Raw genomic sequence first — 18,874 nt, forward strand, 5'->3', positions numbered from 1 at the left:
GGTCTGGCATATTCTAGCAAAAGATTCATATTTACATAGAAGGCCTCAAGTGGGACAGTCTGGAAAATAAACCTATAAATGAACTTTCCCAAGGCAAATGTTGCACTTCCCAACTCTGAAGGTCTCCTGCCTCTCTACCTGAAAAGAAACTAGAAAGTAAAGTAATTCCTTTCTGTTACTTTATGGGTTAAAGTACAATACTCAGCTCTCTAATCTCTCATCCCTCTAGAGAAGCCCATATTCTCTGCTGAACATTTCCTTTCCTTTCTCATACTCTCTACATAAAACTGTTTTACTTCGCCATTTGTCTCCTCCTGAAATTCTTTTCTGTGGGAACAAACGGCTGTGATAAGGTGACAGACATAAAAAGAACCTGGGCAGAGTTTAGGAATACTTTTCTTTCCTCACTCCAGCGGGAATCCTCTGGCTCTTCCAAGAAACGGGTGGTCGAGATTAATACCCATACCCTCTACCAAACAGTTTCTTGTCATAGTCTGCCCATATTGTCGTCTAGAGCTTGTGTAATTCAAGCATTGGGTGGCACAGCTGCTCATGGCCAACTTGATCAGTTTGTATCCTCAATGCACTTCCCTTCAGTGACTGAGGTGAGTCAAGAGGATTAATGGAGACTCTTCTTTCAAGATTACTGCCACTCCTTTGCCCACATCTTACAACTAACTTGAAAAACACTATTCTATTTTTTTTGGCGTGGGGGGCGGGGTGGCATTGCACATACAGTGGTGCTCAGGGATTACTCCTGGCTCTGTACTCAGGAATCACTGCTAGCGGTGCTTGACAAAGTCATATGAGGTTCTGGTAATTGCACCGTATGTGAGGGAAACTCCATAACTCCTGCATTATCTCTCCAAACCCTGCTAAAGGTGTTTGGAATGCAGAAAGTAACTGGATAGCTGACTTTTATGGTTTTAAAAAATGATGTTTTGAGTAAACAAAGAGTAGTCTAATATAACAACACATAGTTGCAGTCACATGTGACGATTAGACAGATCAATATTAAAATGCTACTGTCATAAGCATTTATTTTTCTGTACATTATAAAGATTCAGCAGTGTCTCTGGGAAAATCATTATATTCTCTCGCATATCTATTACAATATTCTATGATGAGTTAGTATGAACGGGCTGGTGGAGTTACAGTTAGCTTGCTTGGAATGCTGGAAACCCCCACGGGAATATGTCATTCATGTAAACACCATCCATCATGTATTTCTCCATGGAAGACATTTGATAACGGCTGGAGCAGGTAACCACCCCCTCTCTCTCCCACACAGCATATCCTGCTCACTCTCCCTGCATTACACCACAGTTAGGAACATTAGAACAACAGGAGTGTGTTAATTCAAGTTCCCTACAGAAGAAATTTTCCCTAGTGGCTTCTGAAACAAGATTGGGAGTAATTTGTAAGAGTCAGCTCAGAAATATTACTGCATAACAAATCACCATAAAGCCTCCGTGGCTCACTACAAGTATTTAATTTTCTCTTTCAAAAAGACTGCATGTTGGTTGCGATGGTTTTGCTTTAGGCTCTAGGTAAGTGTGTGTTGAGTTATATTCTAGTGACTATCTCAGAAAGCACAGTAGTTTTGATGAGTAATAGTAAGTTTGTCCTCTGCATCTAACTTGAGGGAAAATTGTAGAATAGCGTATAGAAGAATTAAAGGACTGGAGAGCTGAACAGGTAAACTGAGAACATCATGTTTTTTGTGTTTAAAGTTTAAATAAATTACAATTATCTAAAGTGATAATTTCCATTCTGCAAATATAATAAAGCAATAGCAGTTCATCAAATATTAGGTACTAAGTTTTTTGTTCAGCTTTTGATTCCTAATTTTAAATACTATGCATTATGTTGACTGATGTCACTGGACTAAAGTGAGTCCATAGCTGTGTAAGGAAAAAGAATGAGGACTTATACTGGAGGGGATAGTTTTATAAAATGCTAAAAGTGGGATCAGAAAGATAGTATATGGTCCCCCGAGCACCGCCAGGAGTAATTCCTGAGTGCATGAGCAAGGAGTAACCCCTGTGCATTGCCGAATGTGACCCGTCCAAAAAAAAAAAGAGAAAGATGGTATAGTGGGCAAAGTATTTTCGTTGCACATGGTAATCTAGGTTTAATCCCTGGTATCCCATATGATTCCCTGAGCAATGTCAGGAGTGATTCTTGAGTGAAGTGATAGGAACAACCCTGTGACTCACCGGGGGTGGTCGCAATATAACATGACTATTTTATTTATATATATATATATGTATATATAATGTTATGTAATAAGCTATATAACAAAAGTTAGGTGTAAATTTCATAAGCACCATGCAAATTTTAGATATTACTACATCTTCACAGTCACAGAAATGAAAAATAAAAATGGTTATATAGTAGCAAAGATTTAGTGAGGCTAAGTTCAATCTGGAGGACATTATACTAAATAAAATGAGACTGTCTCAGAGGACAAATTCCATATGTTTATACTTATATAAGGTATGTAAGAGAGCCATGCTTATAGGAATTGAAAATGGAATGGTGGTTGCCAGAAGTTGGTGGGAGGAGCAAGTTGGGAGTGATTTTTCATTGGGTATAAAGTTCCATTTATATAAGATGAATGAGTTTAAGATATCTGCTATACAACATTATGCCTATAGGTAACAGTGCAGTAATTTGCACTTGCTTAAAATCTTGTTAAAAAGATAAATCTCTCACTAATAAATTTTTTTTAAAAAAAGATAAATCTCCTTTTGAGTTTGTTTTTCCTATACCAAGGTTTTCCTTTAAATTGGAAACAAGGGAAAATTTTGGAGGTGATGGGTGCACTTATTACCTTAATTGTTCTTGGGCCTGTCTATATGCACAACTTAGACCTGTTCATGTACATAACTAAACAGCATGTGCTTAACATGTGATGGGGTTTTGTCGTAAATACACTATATTTTAATAAAGTTATTAAAATGAGAAATGTAATATAGAATCTAGGAGGTAAAGATAAAGATGTTTTGTTAGTGAGAAAACTGATTACAGGAAGAAGCTTAGGAGAAAATGTCTAACATCATACCCTTTCCTAACATTGTACCCTCCAAAAGAAGGCTCTACCAGCTGTCACAAACAGTATTAGGTGGCACTCCTGGCACCCTTGTGTAATATAGCTTAGACTCCTACCTGCCACTAGGAAGTTCAGAAATATTTACAAAACAGCACAATGGATCCAAAGTCCTAGTATGCCCTCGTGCTAAAATGAACACTTGTTTGTGTCTCAAAACAAACCCAGTCGGGTAGTCTGATATGATTTCACAGAAGTTAGATAATGATATTAAGTGGTAGCATAAATAAAGTCCAAAAAAGACAATACCCGCAAGATAAAAACCCACCCAAATTTAATATAAACATCCTTGTCAAGTTCCCTGTGTTGATTCAGAGAGAAAATAGGCTAAGATCCAAGTAACTGAAATCTCACATGCCACATAGTACCTCTGAATTTCTACACTGCTCAGAATTAAGTAGGATTCTCACCAACATTCCTAAAGAGGTGAGTCACATCTTCCAGAATAGAGGAGCCTGAGTCTATATGAATTATGTTTACCATAATGTTACTTCAGCATACATCACAATCAGGAATCACGAAATCCCGTTAATCACCGATTTCTCCGGCGGGCTCAGTAACATCTCATTTTGTCCTTTCCCTGAGATCTTAGAAGTCAATCTCGACTCAGCCCTCCTAAGGATGTTGCACTGGGGGCTCTTCAGGATCAAGGGAATGAGATCCACCTTGTTACTGGATTTTGCATATGAATACACCATGGGAAGCTTTCAAGGCTGTCCCATGTGGGCAGGAAACTCTCAGAAGCTTGCCAGTTTCTCCCAGAGGGAGAAGTAGGCTACAAGACATCACTTCTGAGAGCTTGCTTTTAAGTCTCTCTCTGGATGTTGGCCATTGATGGGATTAGACACACCTGGGTTCCTCTGCCGGTACCTTCATGCATGAGGCCTGTCCAAACGTGTGGAGAGGGCCCTCCAGCATGACTGCAGCTAGGTTCCAGTGGTCTTCAGCCGCCAGGAGCTCTGCTCAGGGTGGGGAGGGAAGCTGGAGCTCATCCCCTCTGAGAGGCCCTGGGGAAGACAGCCAGGCGTGTGGGCAAGAGACTCTCTGCATACATCAGCATTACTAAAATGGAGTGACTTGGATTCCAAGTCTCTTTTGTACATGCCTTACATTTTCTTTGTTTTTTTTTTAAAAAAAAACATTGTATAGTTCTATTTTTATTTCATTTTGTCTTTTTCAAAATTTACTATGGCACGGTGATTTACAAAGTTATCCATAGTAGAGTCTCAGATAGAGAGTCTCATCACCGGTGTCAACTTCCCTCCACCAATGCCCCCAGTTTCCCTCACACCATCCTGCCTGGCTCCTGAGGGCACATTTTAGTTTGGTTGTTCTAGTTTGGATCAAGTGTTTTCAATGCCGTTGGCTCTGTGGTTCAGAGAAAGAGATAGACCACTCTTCTATACCACCAGTGTGCCTGAGGCCCCTACCTGCCCCATCTCTTGCCTCCTGTAGGCCTCTCCTCACCTACCCCCTCCACTGGTTTCTTATACTCTCTAAGTGGAAAGAATCACATGTCTGTAGGAGGGTTATAAAATGGTATCAAAAGATGCTGAATATAAGGTTTCCAGAAAAACACTGGGCATTCAAATAAATTGGAATTTCATGTAAAAATTAAACACTTGTTTTTGGGTGGGAGAGAATTGCTCAAAAGGCCTGAGTGCATTCTTTGGGTGCTGGAAGTCAAGGATTGATCACCCTGAATTATCTCAGTGGCCCCCAAGTACTGCTGGGAATAATTCCAGATCATAGTTCTGCAAATTCTGGGCACTGCTGACTGTGGTCTCCCAAAGGAATAAAAATAATAAGGTAAAAAAGTGAATAAATACTTGTTTTTATTATAGTTCTGTTCCAACTCTGGCAAATGCACTTATGACACTACTATAATGCTATATCAATATAAATATGAGGATTTAAAGTAAAATGATATTTGTTTCGCATCCCACCAGAGTCGCCAAAAAAAAATAAAGTAAAATGATATTTGCAAAAATATTTAATATATTATTTTGGAAGCATGTAATAAAATATCCATTGATCTGAAATTAGGATTGAACTGGAAATTCTGTATTTTAATTTGAGAAGTATGGTAGTTCCATCCTACCATATTTCTAAACACTCTAGATTCTCCCCTCTACAGTCTAAGAACTTTAGAGGCATTTTGGGCCAGAGAGCTAGCAATGAGTAAGGCATTTGCCTTATACATATCAGACCTGGGTATGATCTCAGTCACCGCATTTGGGCCTCTGAGTCCTGCCAGAAGTGCTTCTCAGCCAGAAAGAATCACTGAGCATCACTGGCTGTGACCCAAAGTATAAATAGAAAAAGAAAATTAGAATTTTACCATATAGTTCCTGACAGGTCATACAACGTGGGTCTAGGGGGACGTGTCAGGACCCTTGTGTCCACACTGTGCAGTGGCCTTATGCAATGGCTACACATACAGGATTTTCTTCCACCATGCTCTGAAGGCAACAGCTTCTTGGTTGCTTTTTTTTCTATGAGTTTTTTCTTCCTGTTTTGCACATGGGACTGGAATGATAGACTGGAGGGTAGTGCGTTTGTCTTGCATGCAGCTGACCCAGGTTTGATTCCTCATGTCTCTTAGAGAGCCCTTTGGCAAGCTACTGAGAGTATCCCGCCCGCATGGCAGAGCCTGGCATGCTCCCCTGTGGCGTATTCGATATGCCAAAAACAGTAACAAGTCTCACTACGGAGACACTACTGGTGCCTGCTTGAGCAAATCGATGAACAATGGGACAACAGTGACATCATATAGCCCCTCTACCCATCTTATACTCTAAAAATTCAGAAACATAAGTTTGAAGTATGATGTATCTGGGGCTAGGGATATATGCAGGGAATAAGGCATATCTCTTGCGTGTAGCCAAGCCCCCAGGGCTGGAGCGATAGCACAGCGGTGGGGCGTTCGCCTTTCACAAGGCTGACCCCTGTTCGATTCCTCTGCTCCTCTGGGAGAGCCCGGCAAGCTACCGAGAGTATTGAGCCCGAGTGGCAGAGCCTAGCAAGCTACCCATGCGTATTGGATATGCCAAAAACAGTTACAATGTCTCTGGATGAGAGACGTTACTGGTGCCCACTCGAACAAATCGATGAGCAACAGGATGACAGTAGCCAACCCCAGTTCAATCTCCAGCATCATATGATCCCCCACATCATCCCTACCATTCAGGGTCCAAGGAGCTTCATATCTCCCGTTCCTTGTATTGAACCACCACCTGGTTTGGGGGAATCCCTAGAAGTGACTTCTTTGTTCTTTGTATTCTTTTAAAATTATTATTATCTTTATTTCATTATAGTTCTTTGTCTTCCCTGACCTAGGAAGTTTTTTAGACTTTCCCTCAATTTGGATACATTTGCTATTTTCTCATGATTATATTCACTTAAACACTTTTTTGACAAAAGTGGTTATATTGTTCTCAGTGTATCTTATCATGGTACCTCAATTTTCAAGTTACAAATTGTAGTAGGAAACAGGAGTTTATTACAGACCTACTGTAGCCACCACATTTAAAACAAAAGCAGCTACTCATTCCCTGGGATAGTAGTTTTCTAACCAAAATGATGCTGTTAGGACCCTGGCATTTATAGAATTTAAATCCTTCTTTGGTTAAAGTCAACTGGAGATTTCCTTTTGCCTGAGATCAGCTGGGGAAGTGAAGTCAGCCTTGGTTCGTTTTTCTAGAGAAAGTGCATGGATCTATATCGTCCATTACTTGCTTTGTGACAGTAAACTGAGGGAGACCTTTTCTCCCTGCAGAACAGCAGATAACTCAGGTCTCAGCTTTGTCTGTTCTGGAATATTCTAGCCCTCCTATACTTGTTCTAACTTTCTGTTTTTGTACATTCTAACACATACGTTTCTTAAACTTAGTCTTTCAAACCACAAAGCAAATTTTTAGCTCGTACTGAGGTAACCAGGTGAACTTGGTGGTCACCGTATGGAATTTGAGATCATCCACACGAATCATCTTTTATTCTCGAAACTCCATTGAAGGAACTCCATTCCCTTCTCTTTCAAAACCAAACCAAACAAAAACTAACCTTCAAGAAATGATTTTAGTCATTCTTGTATACTCTATCTACAGTTTTGAAAAGATACTGTAGGAACTCTGAAATGTTCCTCTAAGACTCCTGGGAGAGTGATTTGAGTCATTCACAGAGCTATTGCTCTATTCATATCCTAGTTATCCTTATTTATTCATGTCAGCTAAAATATCTGCCTTTTTTCTGTTCTCACTTTTAAAATAAGTTCAATTTTATTGCATAGATTTTCTCTGTCAAATGTGTCTCTAGCTTGGCTTTCAAGATCTAGCTCCATATATATACATCCATATAAAATTTTCATATAACCATACATACATATAGATAGAGATATGTAGGTATATATCTCCTAGGCTCTTCATGCAATCTCTGGCTGATACTTTCTACTTGTAGATTAATTATACTATGTTATTATTTCTATATTTTTAATCTCAATATGTTGATTCTATTACTTAGAGTGAAATTTAGACTTCTTTATTTCTAAGCAATCCAGTTCTTCCTTGGTTTACTGGGAAAATTCATTATTTTAAAGCATGTCTCAACTAAGACCTTTCTGACCTTTTTTGTATTGGCTTACTTGCCATTGGCCTTTGAATAAAAAAATCTGAAATTGCTTTTTCTGAGTCCAATTGAAGCAAATAGAAGAGCCCTCATTCCTTTTTATAACATTTTTTATTTGCTGGTAAGTAAAACTAGTCTAGAACTCCCATATTTCAATTGTATTCCATGATTATATAATTGGCCCAGGTGAAGTCAATTTGAAACAACTCCACAAGGGATTAAATCTCGAGTTGTGGCAAAACCTTTGGGTCAAAGAACTTAGCTTCATGCTAGTTCTTTCTGTTGGCTCCAAATATTCAAAATGATATAGAAAGGAACAGGACTTAAGACACTGGACCTACATTTGCCCACTGTGCCCTTAGAAGACACGCAGCCTTTCTTTGTTGTGTTATATTCCAATTTTTAAGCACAATTGAATCAAAAGCAGCAAAATTCTGCATAATAGCCAAACCAAGAGGTCAACAAACTAAAATATTGCTAGGTTTCAGTAAATGTTTAGTAGACATCAAAGGCTGCCTTTTCAATTCAACCTTGAATTTTGTTTGCTCAGGTAAAATCTGTTCCCGCTTAGGCCAGTAAGTAGCACCTATAGCAGCCTAATCTCCAGTGCTGCAGCTTGTTGTTTTTCAGTAGAGCTAAGGAAACCTGGTATTCTATTAGCAGTGATTACTGTGTTTACAGAGTATAGACACACTAGAAGCTCTTTCCTGCAAAAATGGGCAGTCTTGTGTCATCATATCCAAATTGTAAACTTGAGGCAGCCATTTTGTTGTCTGTCATCTGATCTATGCTACTTTGCTCTCAAAACATCCTTTTCTCAAGGCTAAAGACAAAGGCCCAAGATAGTTGGTGATTTTTAGAAAGCAATAAATAATGTTCCCTTCTTTTTCTGAATTAGAAAATTGATTTGAACTCAGTCTAGTTATAATGATGCTATAGAAGCAAAAACATTTGATTTTGGTTAAAGCTAAGTGGACATAAACTTCAATATGCAAGGTACAATGGAGTAGCTAATGTTCACTCCTGAATTTTTAACCTAAACTAGTATTATTAGTAGTATTAGTAATCTAAACTTAATTTAGTATTTCAGACATTCCCAAATTGGTAGAACACACAAACACACATACAAACACATACAACACACACACACGCTCACACATATATATAAACTGATATTTATATATATATACATCCATACATATATTTATGTATATATGTTCTAAAATGGGTAGAATGTATATTTGAACTAAAACTAATATATATAATGTATAAAATATATAACTATTTTATATATATTAGTTTATTGCCAAATGCACCATTCTTCGGGCAAGCAGATTCTAATAAACAAAATGAAACAAGCCATAGAAGGCTTAATGAAGATTTCTTGGTTATTCATCTTAAATTCAGTGGTCAGAAATTGATGTTGGTGGGCCCCATGGATGGCTTATCTGAAGCAGGGAGAAGAAAGAGAGTCACTTTCTCTTGAGTCCCCTCTGCCACCCAGGACCCACGGTCAATGGGTTCTTGTCTCACCTCGCAGAAAAGACTTTCATGAGCAGAGCAGTGAAGTGAAACAGATTTTATTTGGAAGTTTTTGAAGGGGAGAAGGGAGAGTAAAGTGGGAGAAAGAGAGTAACGCACTCAAGAGAGAACCCGGGCTTCTCCCAGAGCGGAGAGAATCCCTACACACATCCCAGCATTAGATAGGAAAGGACACATCTCAAGAGGGGAAGATGTGGGTGACACATGCTCAGATGCCACATGTGTCTGGCCACATGGGTACAAGCAGCACGTAAGATTGTGCAGCGTTCATGTTCTCTCCCTTCGTTCAAGGTGAGTTTTATAGAATTTTTCCAAGCTGCCCCCCACGAGGGGCTTTCTAACCAGGTAAGTGTTGTTACTAGGGTTGTTGGGAGAATTTGGGAAACATCTTCTTTGAAACTCCTTTTCTTGACCTTTGTTCCTGCTGGATCTTCTCTCAGAAGGTGGGTCCAGCCTTCTCTGGTCTGGGCACACTGAGGGTTAATCAGATTAAAAGAAGGAATTGAGGGTTCGGGAGTAATTTCCTTCATGCTCTTTCTGTAGGGAGGGGTTCAGTTTCCTCAGGGTCTGTTGCTGGAGGTCTCATCAGGTCTTGCTTTTTATATCCACAAGGTGGGCTCAGACTGGTGACTTTATTACTTCCAGAAATGTCATTGTCATGATGTGTGTGTTAGGGCGGGGTGAGGGGGGTTCCCTAAACTTTCTGCCTACATCAAAATCACCTCTCCTTAGTGGAAGAAGTCGGGAGAAGGAGAAAATAAAGAGAAACAAGAAATATTCTAACAATGGATATCTGCTGAATAAACCCTTACTTTACACATCTGAGGATGACTTCACTTCTCTCTATCACCTTCCTGTTTAAATAATCTTCATCTCCTTTCTTCCCCGGGTGATAAAGTCTTGTAGTTCAGAATAAATTTTGCTTAGGTAGGAAGTATTGGCAAGCAGAGTTGGCTTCATGTAAATCACAGTAGTCAGGAAGCTGGTATTTTCATTTCGATTGGTCAATCTCTTTTGTCTGTCTCTCAATTGCTTCTTAACTCAAGAGAAGAAAAAAGGGTATTATTCATCAGGCCCCTCTAGCCTCAATGGGATTGTGGAGGAAAGATATAAAAGTGGCTGGTAGACTAAGCAATGAATAAATCTATGTTCTCTCCCATCCTTAAGCTGAAACATCTATCTTACAAACATAATTCAAAGATAATTTTTTTCCAGTTTCAACACCCTTCCAAATATAATTTAAGACCATTCAACCAGATAAAAATCAAACTCATTTCTACTCCTCCTATTATATTTCATTTCTTTAGACCAGACTCACACATCAGTTATCTTCTGGAGAACTCCTTAAAATTTCTTTTCCTCTCTGTCCATTCACATGTCCGACTGATCAGTTTTTTTTAAAATTTGTCAACTCTTCACTACTCTAAAACGTCTTGATTTAAAAAAAGAAGAAAAAATAGAGTGTACAATATAGTACAGTTATTTTCTATGAGCCAGAGGACAGCTAATAGGACCACAGAAGCATCAAGGGGTGCGGGTTCTTTGTAATAAAATGGGTCAAATTTGTTTTCCATTATGAGTGTGCATTGTGTAAGTCAGCATTATTGTGCTTCTCTATTCTGTTCTGAAAGCTCCTCTCATTCCTGCTGTGATGAATCAGGAATGTCTGTTTTCCCTAAAAACAGACTGGCATCTCAGCCTAGAGATACAGCACAATGCTCATTCCAATTGCAGTTGTCCCAATTTGAAACCTCCCTCATCCCTCTCTGGACAATCCCCAGGGCCATTATTTTAAAAAAAGATTTCATCTCTAAGAAGAATTATTGTATAGCAAATCTAAGTCTGACTAGGTCCAGAAAGATAAACTAGCTCAAAATGACACCAAATCTATGTAGGTTGGGCATTAGTAAGAATTTTGTAATAATCAATGAATATTATCTGCAGGATTGTCCAGGTCATCCTTAGGAATAAGTTGACATAAATGGTTATGTAGACAGCATCAACTCTGAATATGGCATTTCTCTCATCTAGGTGCCACCATTATCTAATTTCCTGATTATACAGTCACCACTAATTGATTTTGGAACTCCTACTGAGCCCAGGCATGGCCATAGAGTTAGTCTCCGTGTTGTGTCTCAGTAGGATACTACAAATAGATCAGAATAGGCATATGAGGTAAAAATTCTGGTGTCACTCTATTTGGCCTGCAAAAGGGTCTCTAAAATTATAGGCATTATATGTATGCATATATGTGTGTACATACACACGTTATATATATACATATATACATACATACATACAGTATTTCATATTCAAATATAATTCCTTTTTATATAATAAAATGCATTTGAGAAACTCCATTATCTCTTTTGTGTAATACATTAAAAAAACAGGCTACCAATAATAAGGATCCTAAAGATGACAAACCGGAATATTTTTAGATTGTCCTCCATACTTCATTTTCCAGAGAGGATGATGTGGAAGGGGAAAAAGCCCCAATATTTAAAAATAGATACCCTCAACAAATGAAAATAATCACCATAATGTAATGGATTAAAATATTCTTATATACTATTCTTTTAAGTATTTAGTACAATTTCCTGAAGTGGGTGGGATATTGTGTTCCAAGGAGTGCTAGGACACAACTGGGAAGAAGAGTGGTATCTTTGGGTGCACTTGTGTGACGGGAGGGTACTTTCTTAAAGAGGGTAGATTCTGAGGGTCTGGAGTGAGAGCACAACAGGTAGGGCATTTGCCTTGCACACGGCCGACCCAGGTTCAATTCCCAGCATCCCATATGGTCCCCTGAGCACTGCCAGGAATAATTCCTGAGTGCAAAGCCAGGAGTATGCTTGTGCATCGCCATGTGTGACCCAAAAAGCAAGAAAAAAAGAGGTTAGATTCTAGGGCTGGAGAGATAGTACAGCTGGCAGGACACTTGCCTTGCGTGCAGCCAACCTGAATGTGATCCCTGGCACCACATAGTCTTATGATCCCCACAAAGAGTGATCCCTGAGGCAGACCCCTGGGTGTGGTGGTGTGGTCCAAATCCAACAGAAAAAAGTTGGATTCCCAAAGTGGTAAACAAAACATTTTGAATGGGAGCAGTAGGCCAAATAATTTTGGGAAACTCTGATAACAAACCTTTTTGTTCCAAAAAGAAGTTTTAAGGGCAAAAGCAAGCCATCAGCAAGATGAGAAATGCTTTCAGTATTATTTTCCAATCATTGATTATCATCACTAAAAAATGAGCATGGCTCTTAGAAAATTTAACAGAGAAAAGGTATTACCAACATAATTTTGAAAGATTCCCCAATTTGGATCAAGATTATCCAGTGGGGAAGTCATATTTTGTACCTCTCAGGTTTAATACTTTCTAAGAAAATTATATACTAAATAGGATTCATAGCACAATATAGCTAAGTGATAGTCATAAGATAGCTTCCATATTTCATCCCTGACAAGTTCCTATGATTATAAACCACAGGAACACAGAGGTCCTAAAAACGTAATTAAAAAGCATAAACTTTAAGAGTTTTATACATGAAATAAATGGGGCCAAGGATGAAAAAAATAGACTTGATACTGTAATGATTCTGTAGTTTCTATGCTAGGATACTTATTAAAAATGTGTAATAGAAAATATGTTTTTTGGGCCATGCCTAGCAGTGCTCAGGGTCAATTCCTAGCTCCATGCTTAGGGATTATTTCTAGCAGTGCTCAGGGGACTGTTGCTGGGGATTGAACCAAGTTGATACATGCAAGGCAAGTGCCCTACTTGCTGTACTATCTCTCCAGCCCAAATATTTTTTTATTTTATCAATATGGAATAAGCTATATAGGTAATTATAGAATTATAGAATTAATTATAGAATTACCTAGACTTGAATTAAAGACAGCCATGAAATTAGTTGGTTTTTCTTACAGATACTAAGTTACATGGACTTAGAGCATACAGACATAGTTGTTGTTGTTGTTGTTGTTGCTTTTTGGGCCACACCAGTGATGCACAGGAATTACTCCTGGCTCATGAACTCAGAAATTACTTCTGGCAGTTCTTGGGGAACCATATGGAATGCTGGGAATCGAACTTGGGTCGGCCACTTGCAAGGAAAGTGCCCTACCCGCTGTGCTATCGCTCCAGCCCCCAGACATAGTTTTGGGTCCCAGTTCTGTCATTTATTCTGTGTGACTTTAGACAATGTCATTAAGCTTTATGTGTTTCTTTGGAATACTTTATGATGATTCTATTTGACACCGTTATAAAGAAATTCAGTAGATTCTCTGACCTTGTGAAGTGACTTAGTGATGCAGCAAAAATATTTCTATTGTTGTATTATGAAAAACAAATGAACCACTGTAAATCCAATAAATCGATGTCATTTATGACCTAGGAAAGAAACCAAGGCATGATCAAACCAGTAAGTTGCTGTTCCCAAACTCACTTTTCCTGGCTATGGCACAGGGAGTTATGGTCTCATCAAACAGCCTTCATATCTTTAGGACTAACCATTGGTGGGGCAGCCTGGAGTTCATCTGCTAGTGTCTGTTTAGGGCTCAAAACAATATGGCCCAGTGAATGGGAGCCAGATTGCCTGAGCACAAAAGTCAGAGTCATCTGTATTAGATGTCCCAAGTTTGAACAAAGTTCTTCATTTCCTCTGTAATAGTTTTTAAAAAAAAAATCTTTAGAGTATAAACTATTATGAAGTTTGACCATATTTATATTTTTTGGGTCACACCTGAAAATACACAGGGGGTATTCCTGGCTCTGCACTCAGGAATTACTTCTGCCGGTGCTCAAGGGACCATATGGAATGCTAGGAATCGAACCCAGGTCAGCCGCGTGCAAGGCAAACGCCCTACCTGCTGTGCTATTGCTCCAGCCCCATTGATCTTATGTTTTTGTTCAAGTAACTAAATTTAATGAATGAAAGCATTCATTAATGTTCTCATTAGGGTATGGTCTAACATCATTAGTATCATGTAAATATTAGCTACTATCATTATGTCTACCACGCTTGTTCATTTGATACACATAAATCTCAATTAGGTTAAATAAATTCCCTCCTTACAAAGGAGTCTATACTGCATGACTCCCAAACAATGGATTAGTCTGATGAATTATCATGTGAAAAGGGCTATGTCTCCTCAGATGCATTTCATATAATAAGATACAATACTATATGATATTTCATATACTGTTAGAGAGAAAATTTACTTCGGTTTTCTTCCTCAAAGAAGAGACTGGAGTATTTTGTAATGAAATTAAAAGAAAAAAAAAGAAAAAATACTGGCAAGTAGGCTTGAAATTGAAAAAATTCTCTTTTCTTTAATCATATAATTCACAGGAACATACATGTGCCCTTGCTCCTTCGCTGTTGACTAACCATACAATTGCAAACTCTTCTTCTTGCCTCTTCACAGTTTTGGATAGCACATTTTGTAGTAGCCTTGTGCATTTTAGGGATTAAGTTCTGTTAAATTTTGAGCATTAAGAGAATGAAGCCAACACACAAATAAGGGAGGCCTGAGTCAGTAGGAAACCTTAGCAACAAGGAATGTTCCCAAAGAGATTTTCTATTATAGAAAAGTGACAGAAACATTTATAATACTGACTGAAAATTGTAAATCAAATAGAGAACCCAAAGAAATTACTGTATGTTGGATAAATGCATCATATGTATATATAATTACATATATATGTATAAAATGATTTCAGTCGTTGAAGGAGGCAAAAAGATAAGCTTCAGGTAATAATACTAAGTTTTTCATACATCTTTTGCTAGAAGATGGAAAAAAGGATTGGGCTCACTGCTCTTTCATCAAAATAAGCATAGAAAAATGACGAGAACTTGTGGACTGTAGGTGTTAGATTATGCAAAGTGATGACTTGTGACTAAGCAGCTTTGTGCTTTTTCTCTCCAATATTCTTAGCACACTGGACCAATAAATCTCTTTAATAACCCCTAGGAGGCAAATTGTGGCATTATCCCATTTTATGGATAAGGACTCCATAAATGTAGACTTGTGACTATGCCTAAGGGTAGAGAAAAGTTACTTTCAGACCTCCTTGTAGGACTTAGTCATATGTTCTGATACGAAAAAGAACTCTAAATTTGATGCTTATTTTGATTGTGAACTGATCTAATCCTTTACATCACTCTTAATCTCAGTTTCTTCTACTGACAGATGCTTTAGGTATTTTAATTAAATCTCCAAAAGAATACTTCACTACTTGTATCAGAGTAGCCAAATGACCAGTTGACCATTTCAAAAATTGCAGCTAGTTAGGCCACGAAAAATGTCAAGTTTTCTATATATTTTTTAATATCCCATATCTATTTTCTTCCCTTACCTGCTATTCTGGTTGTTGTCAGTTTTATCCCCTAAGCCACTGGCCTTGGGTTATCAGAAAAAATGTTTGGGTAATATGTCTATCAGCTTGTGACTTTCCTGCACATAAAACTTCAATGGCTCACAGAATCAATACATTTATGGAGTAAGTACTTTATGTTCTCTGCAATGTAACAAGGACAAGTTATTACAGCAAAATGAAAAGATTCACTGATGACTCTATTCAGTCAAGCAGTAATTATTTATTGAATACCTACTATGTGCTGCATACATTTTAGACCCTCAGGATAAAGCAATGAAACAGAATAGACTTCCTGTACTCATAGGAAGGTCCCAGTGGGACAAAAAGATAATATGAAGATAAAATATTAAAATGAGCAGCAAATTTGATAGTAACGCTGTAGCACTGTCTTCCCATTGTTCATCGATTTGCTCAAGTGGGCACCAGTAATGTCTTTATTGTGAGACTTGCTGTTACTTTTTTTGGCATATCGAATAAGCCACAGGTAGCTTGCCAGGCTCTGCTATGCGGGCAGGATACTCTCAGTAGCTTGCCGAGCTTTCAGAGAGGGATGGAGGAATTGAACCTGCGTTGGCCTCAAAGGCGGGATTTGTGGGGGTGTTAAAATGTGTTAGATTAAAACGTGTGTGGGGGGGGTATTGTGCATCAATCTCAGGACATCTCACATGCAGTAAGTGCTCTATGTCTGAGCTATATCTCTGACCCTGTTAAAATATTAAATAAATTTTCAATGGGTACCTTTAAAAGAGTAGCATTTGAGTAATGACCTAAGGAATGTGAGTGGCTATTTTGTATGATGAGCTACAAGCAAAACAACCTGTGAATCCACATTTATTTTTCCATTTTAAATATGATGGTAACTAATTCTGATTTAATCTAATGTTGTCAAATTTATCAAATACTAAGACAGAAATCCCACTTAAATTTGAGTTTCAGATATTATATTCTACTCAACAGCCAAATATTATTCTAAAGGGGAAAAAAACTTTTGCTTATATAGAGAATTTCTAGGGCTTGTAAACAACTATGAATTAATGTTTTCAAAAGACTCAAAAAGAGTTTCTCAGGAGTTAGTGAGACACTCCTACAGGTGTATCATCCTTTGAGGCCATCAGAAGTAACCTCTGACTTCAGAACCAGGGATAAGCTCTGACTGCAGTTGGATGTGTGCTGGGCCATTATTATTCAAGGCATTTTAATGGAATGCATTAATAACAGTGACACAATCACCTGATGACTTCCTCATTCACATCTGATACCACCTGGAATTGTTAGCCTAGGTTTTAAATACTTGATCATTTTTGGGTAATCTAGTTTCTTTTACAGAGAGTCTGGTTTACAGCTGACTAGCTTTCCAAGAGCAGGATTCCTTGCCTTTATTTTTACAAGAACATATGAAGATAGTTAAAATATTATCCCCCAAATTAGTGATAGGAAAGGAAGCACCACATTAGATATTTTTTTCTTTTGTCTTTCTGAGACAGTGTTAGTTTCTAGTCAAAATTTTGGGTGAGATTTGAGGCATTGAAATTTAGGGAAAACATTATTTAACAAAGGAGAAAAGGAGAAAAGAATATAGATTACCTGTTTGTAATCTGAGTAATTTCCTGATAGATAAAGATCTTAGCATTAAAAGAATACTCCTTATGATCTTTTACACAAGTAGAAATCTATACCATGACAAAGAAGAAATCATGACTGAAATTGTACTCCATATAAGACTTATTTTTGGTACTTGAAAGATGAATACTAGCATAAATGGGACACAAATATTAAAAAAATGTAAAAACTTATAGAATTTACCCTTGTGGTCAGGGATTTGGATATGCTACTGAGAAAAAAGAAGACAGAGACCAATTGCAGAGCTATATGGATACATGCTACTATTTATTCAGACGGAGGAGTACAGCAGTACATTGTTTGAACAGACACAAAAATATAGGGTGGGCAAAATTGCAGTTCTAATAAGAAGCATTGATTTTACTCTGTATACATTATAATTATGGAAGTTTTTTGGTTTTTTGATTTTTTTCTTTTTGGGTTCCCACCCAGTGATGCACAGGGATTACTCTTGGCTCATGCACTCATACTCCTGGTGGTGCTCAAGGAACCATATGGGATGCTGGAGTCAGCCGCATGCAAGGTAAATGCCCTACCTGGTGCTATTGCTCCAGCTCCCATAAAAGTTTTTGAGCAGAGACATTTCCTTGTCATTTCCCTCCCCCATTTTATGATTCAAAACAATAATTTATAGTAAGTGAATTACTATGAATTGGACAGGTGAATTGTAAGATCTTTTTTGACACTGCATTCTCTTTTGATAGTATGAGCTACTACTCTAACACCCTCTTGGGAGCCACAGATAGAAAAATAAGAGATAGCTCAATAGCTCAAGGTAGCTAGTCAGATTGATAGAGTACCATGGCCTACTTTGCAATGTCCAATGTTCTTAGTGATACCTACAAAAAACAAATTTTCATATAATTTGTATAAGTACTCATTCAGATTTTTTTTTCCCTAAAAAAGTTTAAGGATAGACGGCCAGAGGGGAGGTCATAAACGTCGGTGTCTGGTGCCCAGCTTCCATGCACTTGGCGGTGGAGAGCCGTCCCCACAGGATATCAAAGCAAGCCTGAATAAGGAAAACAACTTCTCCTAAACCACAGCATATGAGGTGTACAGAAATACTACTTTGGGAAAAAGTCTTCAGGAGAGCCTTGATGAGCTCATACAGTCTCAGCAGATCACCCCGCAACTTGCCTTCCAAGTCCTACTCCAGTTTGATAAGGCTATAAATTCAGCCCTGCTCAGAGGGCCAGGAACAGAGTCAAATTCAGGGGCTCTCTAAATATGTACAGATTTTTCTACAATGTGTGGACTTTTGTATTGAATGATGTTGAATTCAGAGAGGTGACAGAACTTATTAAGGTGGATAAAGTGAAAATCGCAGCCTGTGATGGTAAAAATACTAGATCCAATACTACAGAATGAATAGAAAATACAATGGCTTTTTTTTATGTCATCCTCATTATCCATTGCTATTTGGAGAGAAGCACAGAAGAGACTTTATTATTTATTCTAGCATCGAAGAAATCACTACACTGTGCTAGACTATCAGAATCCTATTAGGAAGATGCCTGTACTTCTGTAACATCTTATAATTGTTATGATGCAGATTGAAGAAGCACCTTTTTTCAAATAACAAAACAAACATTGTT

At 38.0% G+C, this 18,874-nt stretch overlaps 1 pseudogene; it reads left to right on the forward strand.

Moving 5' to 3' along the window:
* Window positions 1–9,546: 9,546 nt before the first annotated feature.
* On the forward strand, window positions 9,547–18,647 carry LOC101545666 (transcription initiation factor IIA subunit 2-like; annotated as a pseudogene).
* The last annotated feature ends 227 nt before the right edge of the window (window positions 18,648–18,874 follow it).

The sequence above is a fragment of the Sorex araneus genome, chromosome 6 (genome assembly GCF_027595985.1).
Source record: "Sorex araneus isolate mSorAra2 chromosome 6, mSorAra2.pri, whole genome shotgun sequence".
NCBI lineage: Eukaryota > Metazoa > Chordata > Mammalia > Eulipotyphla > Soricidae > Sorex > Sorex araneus.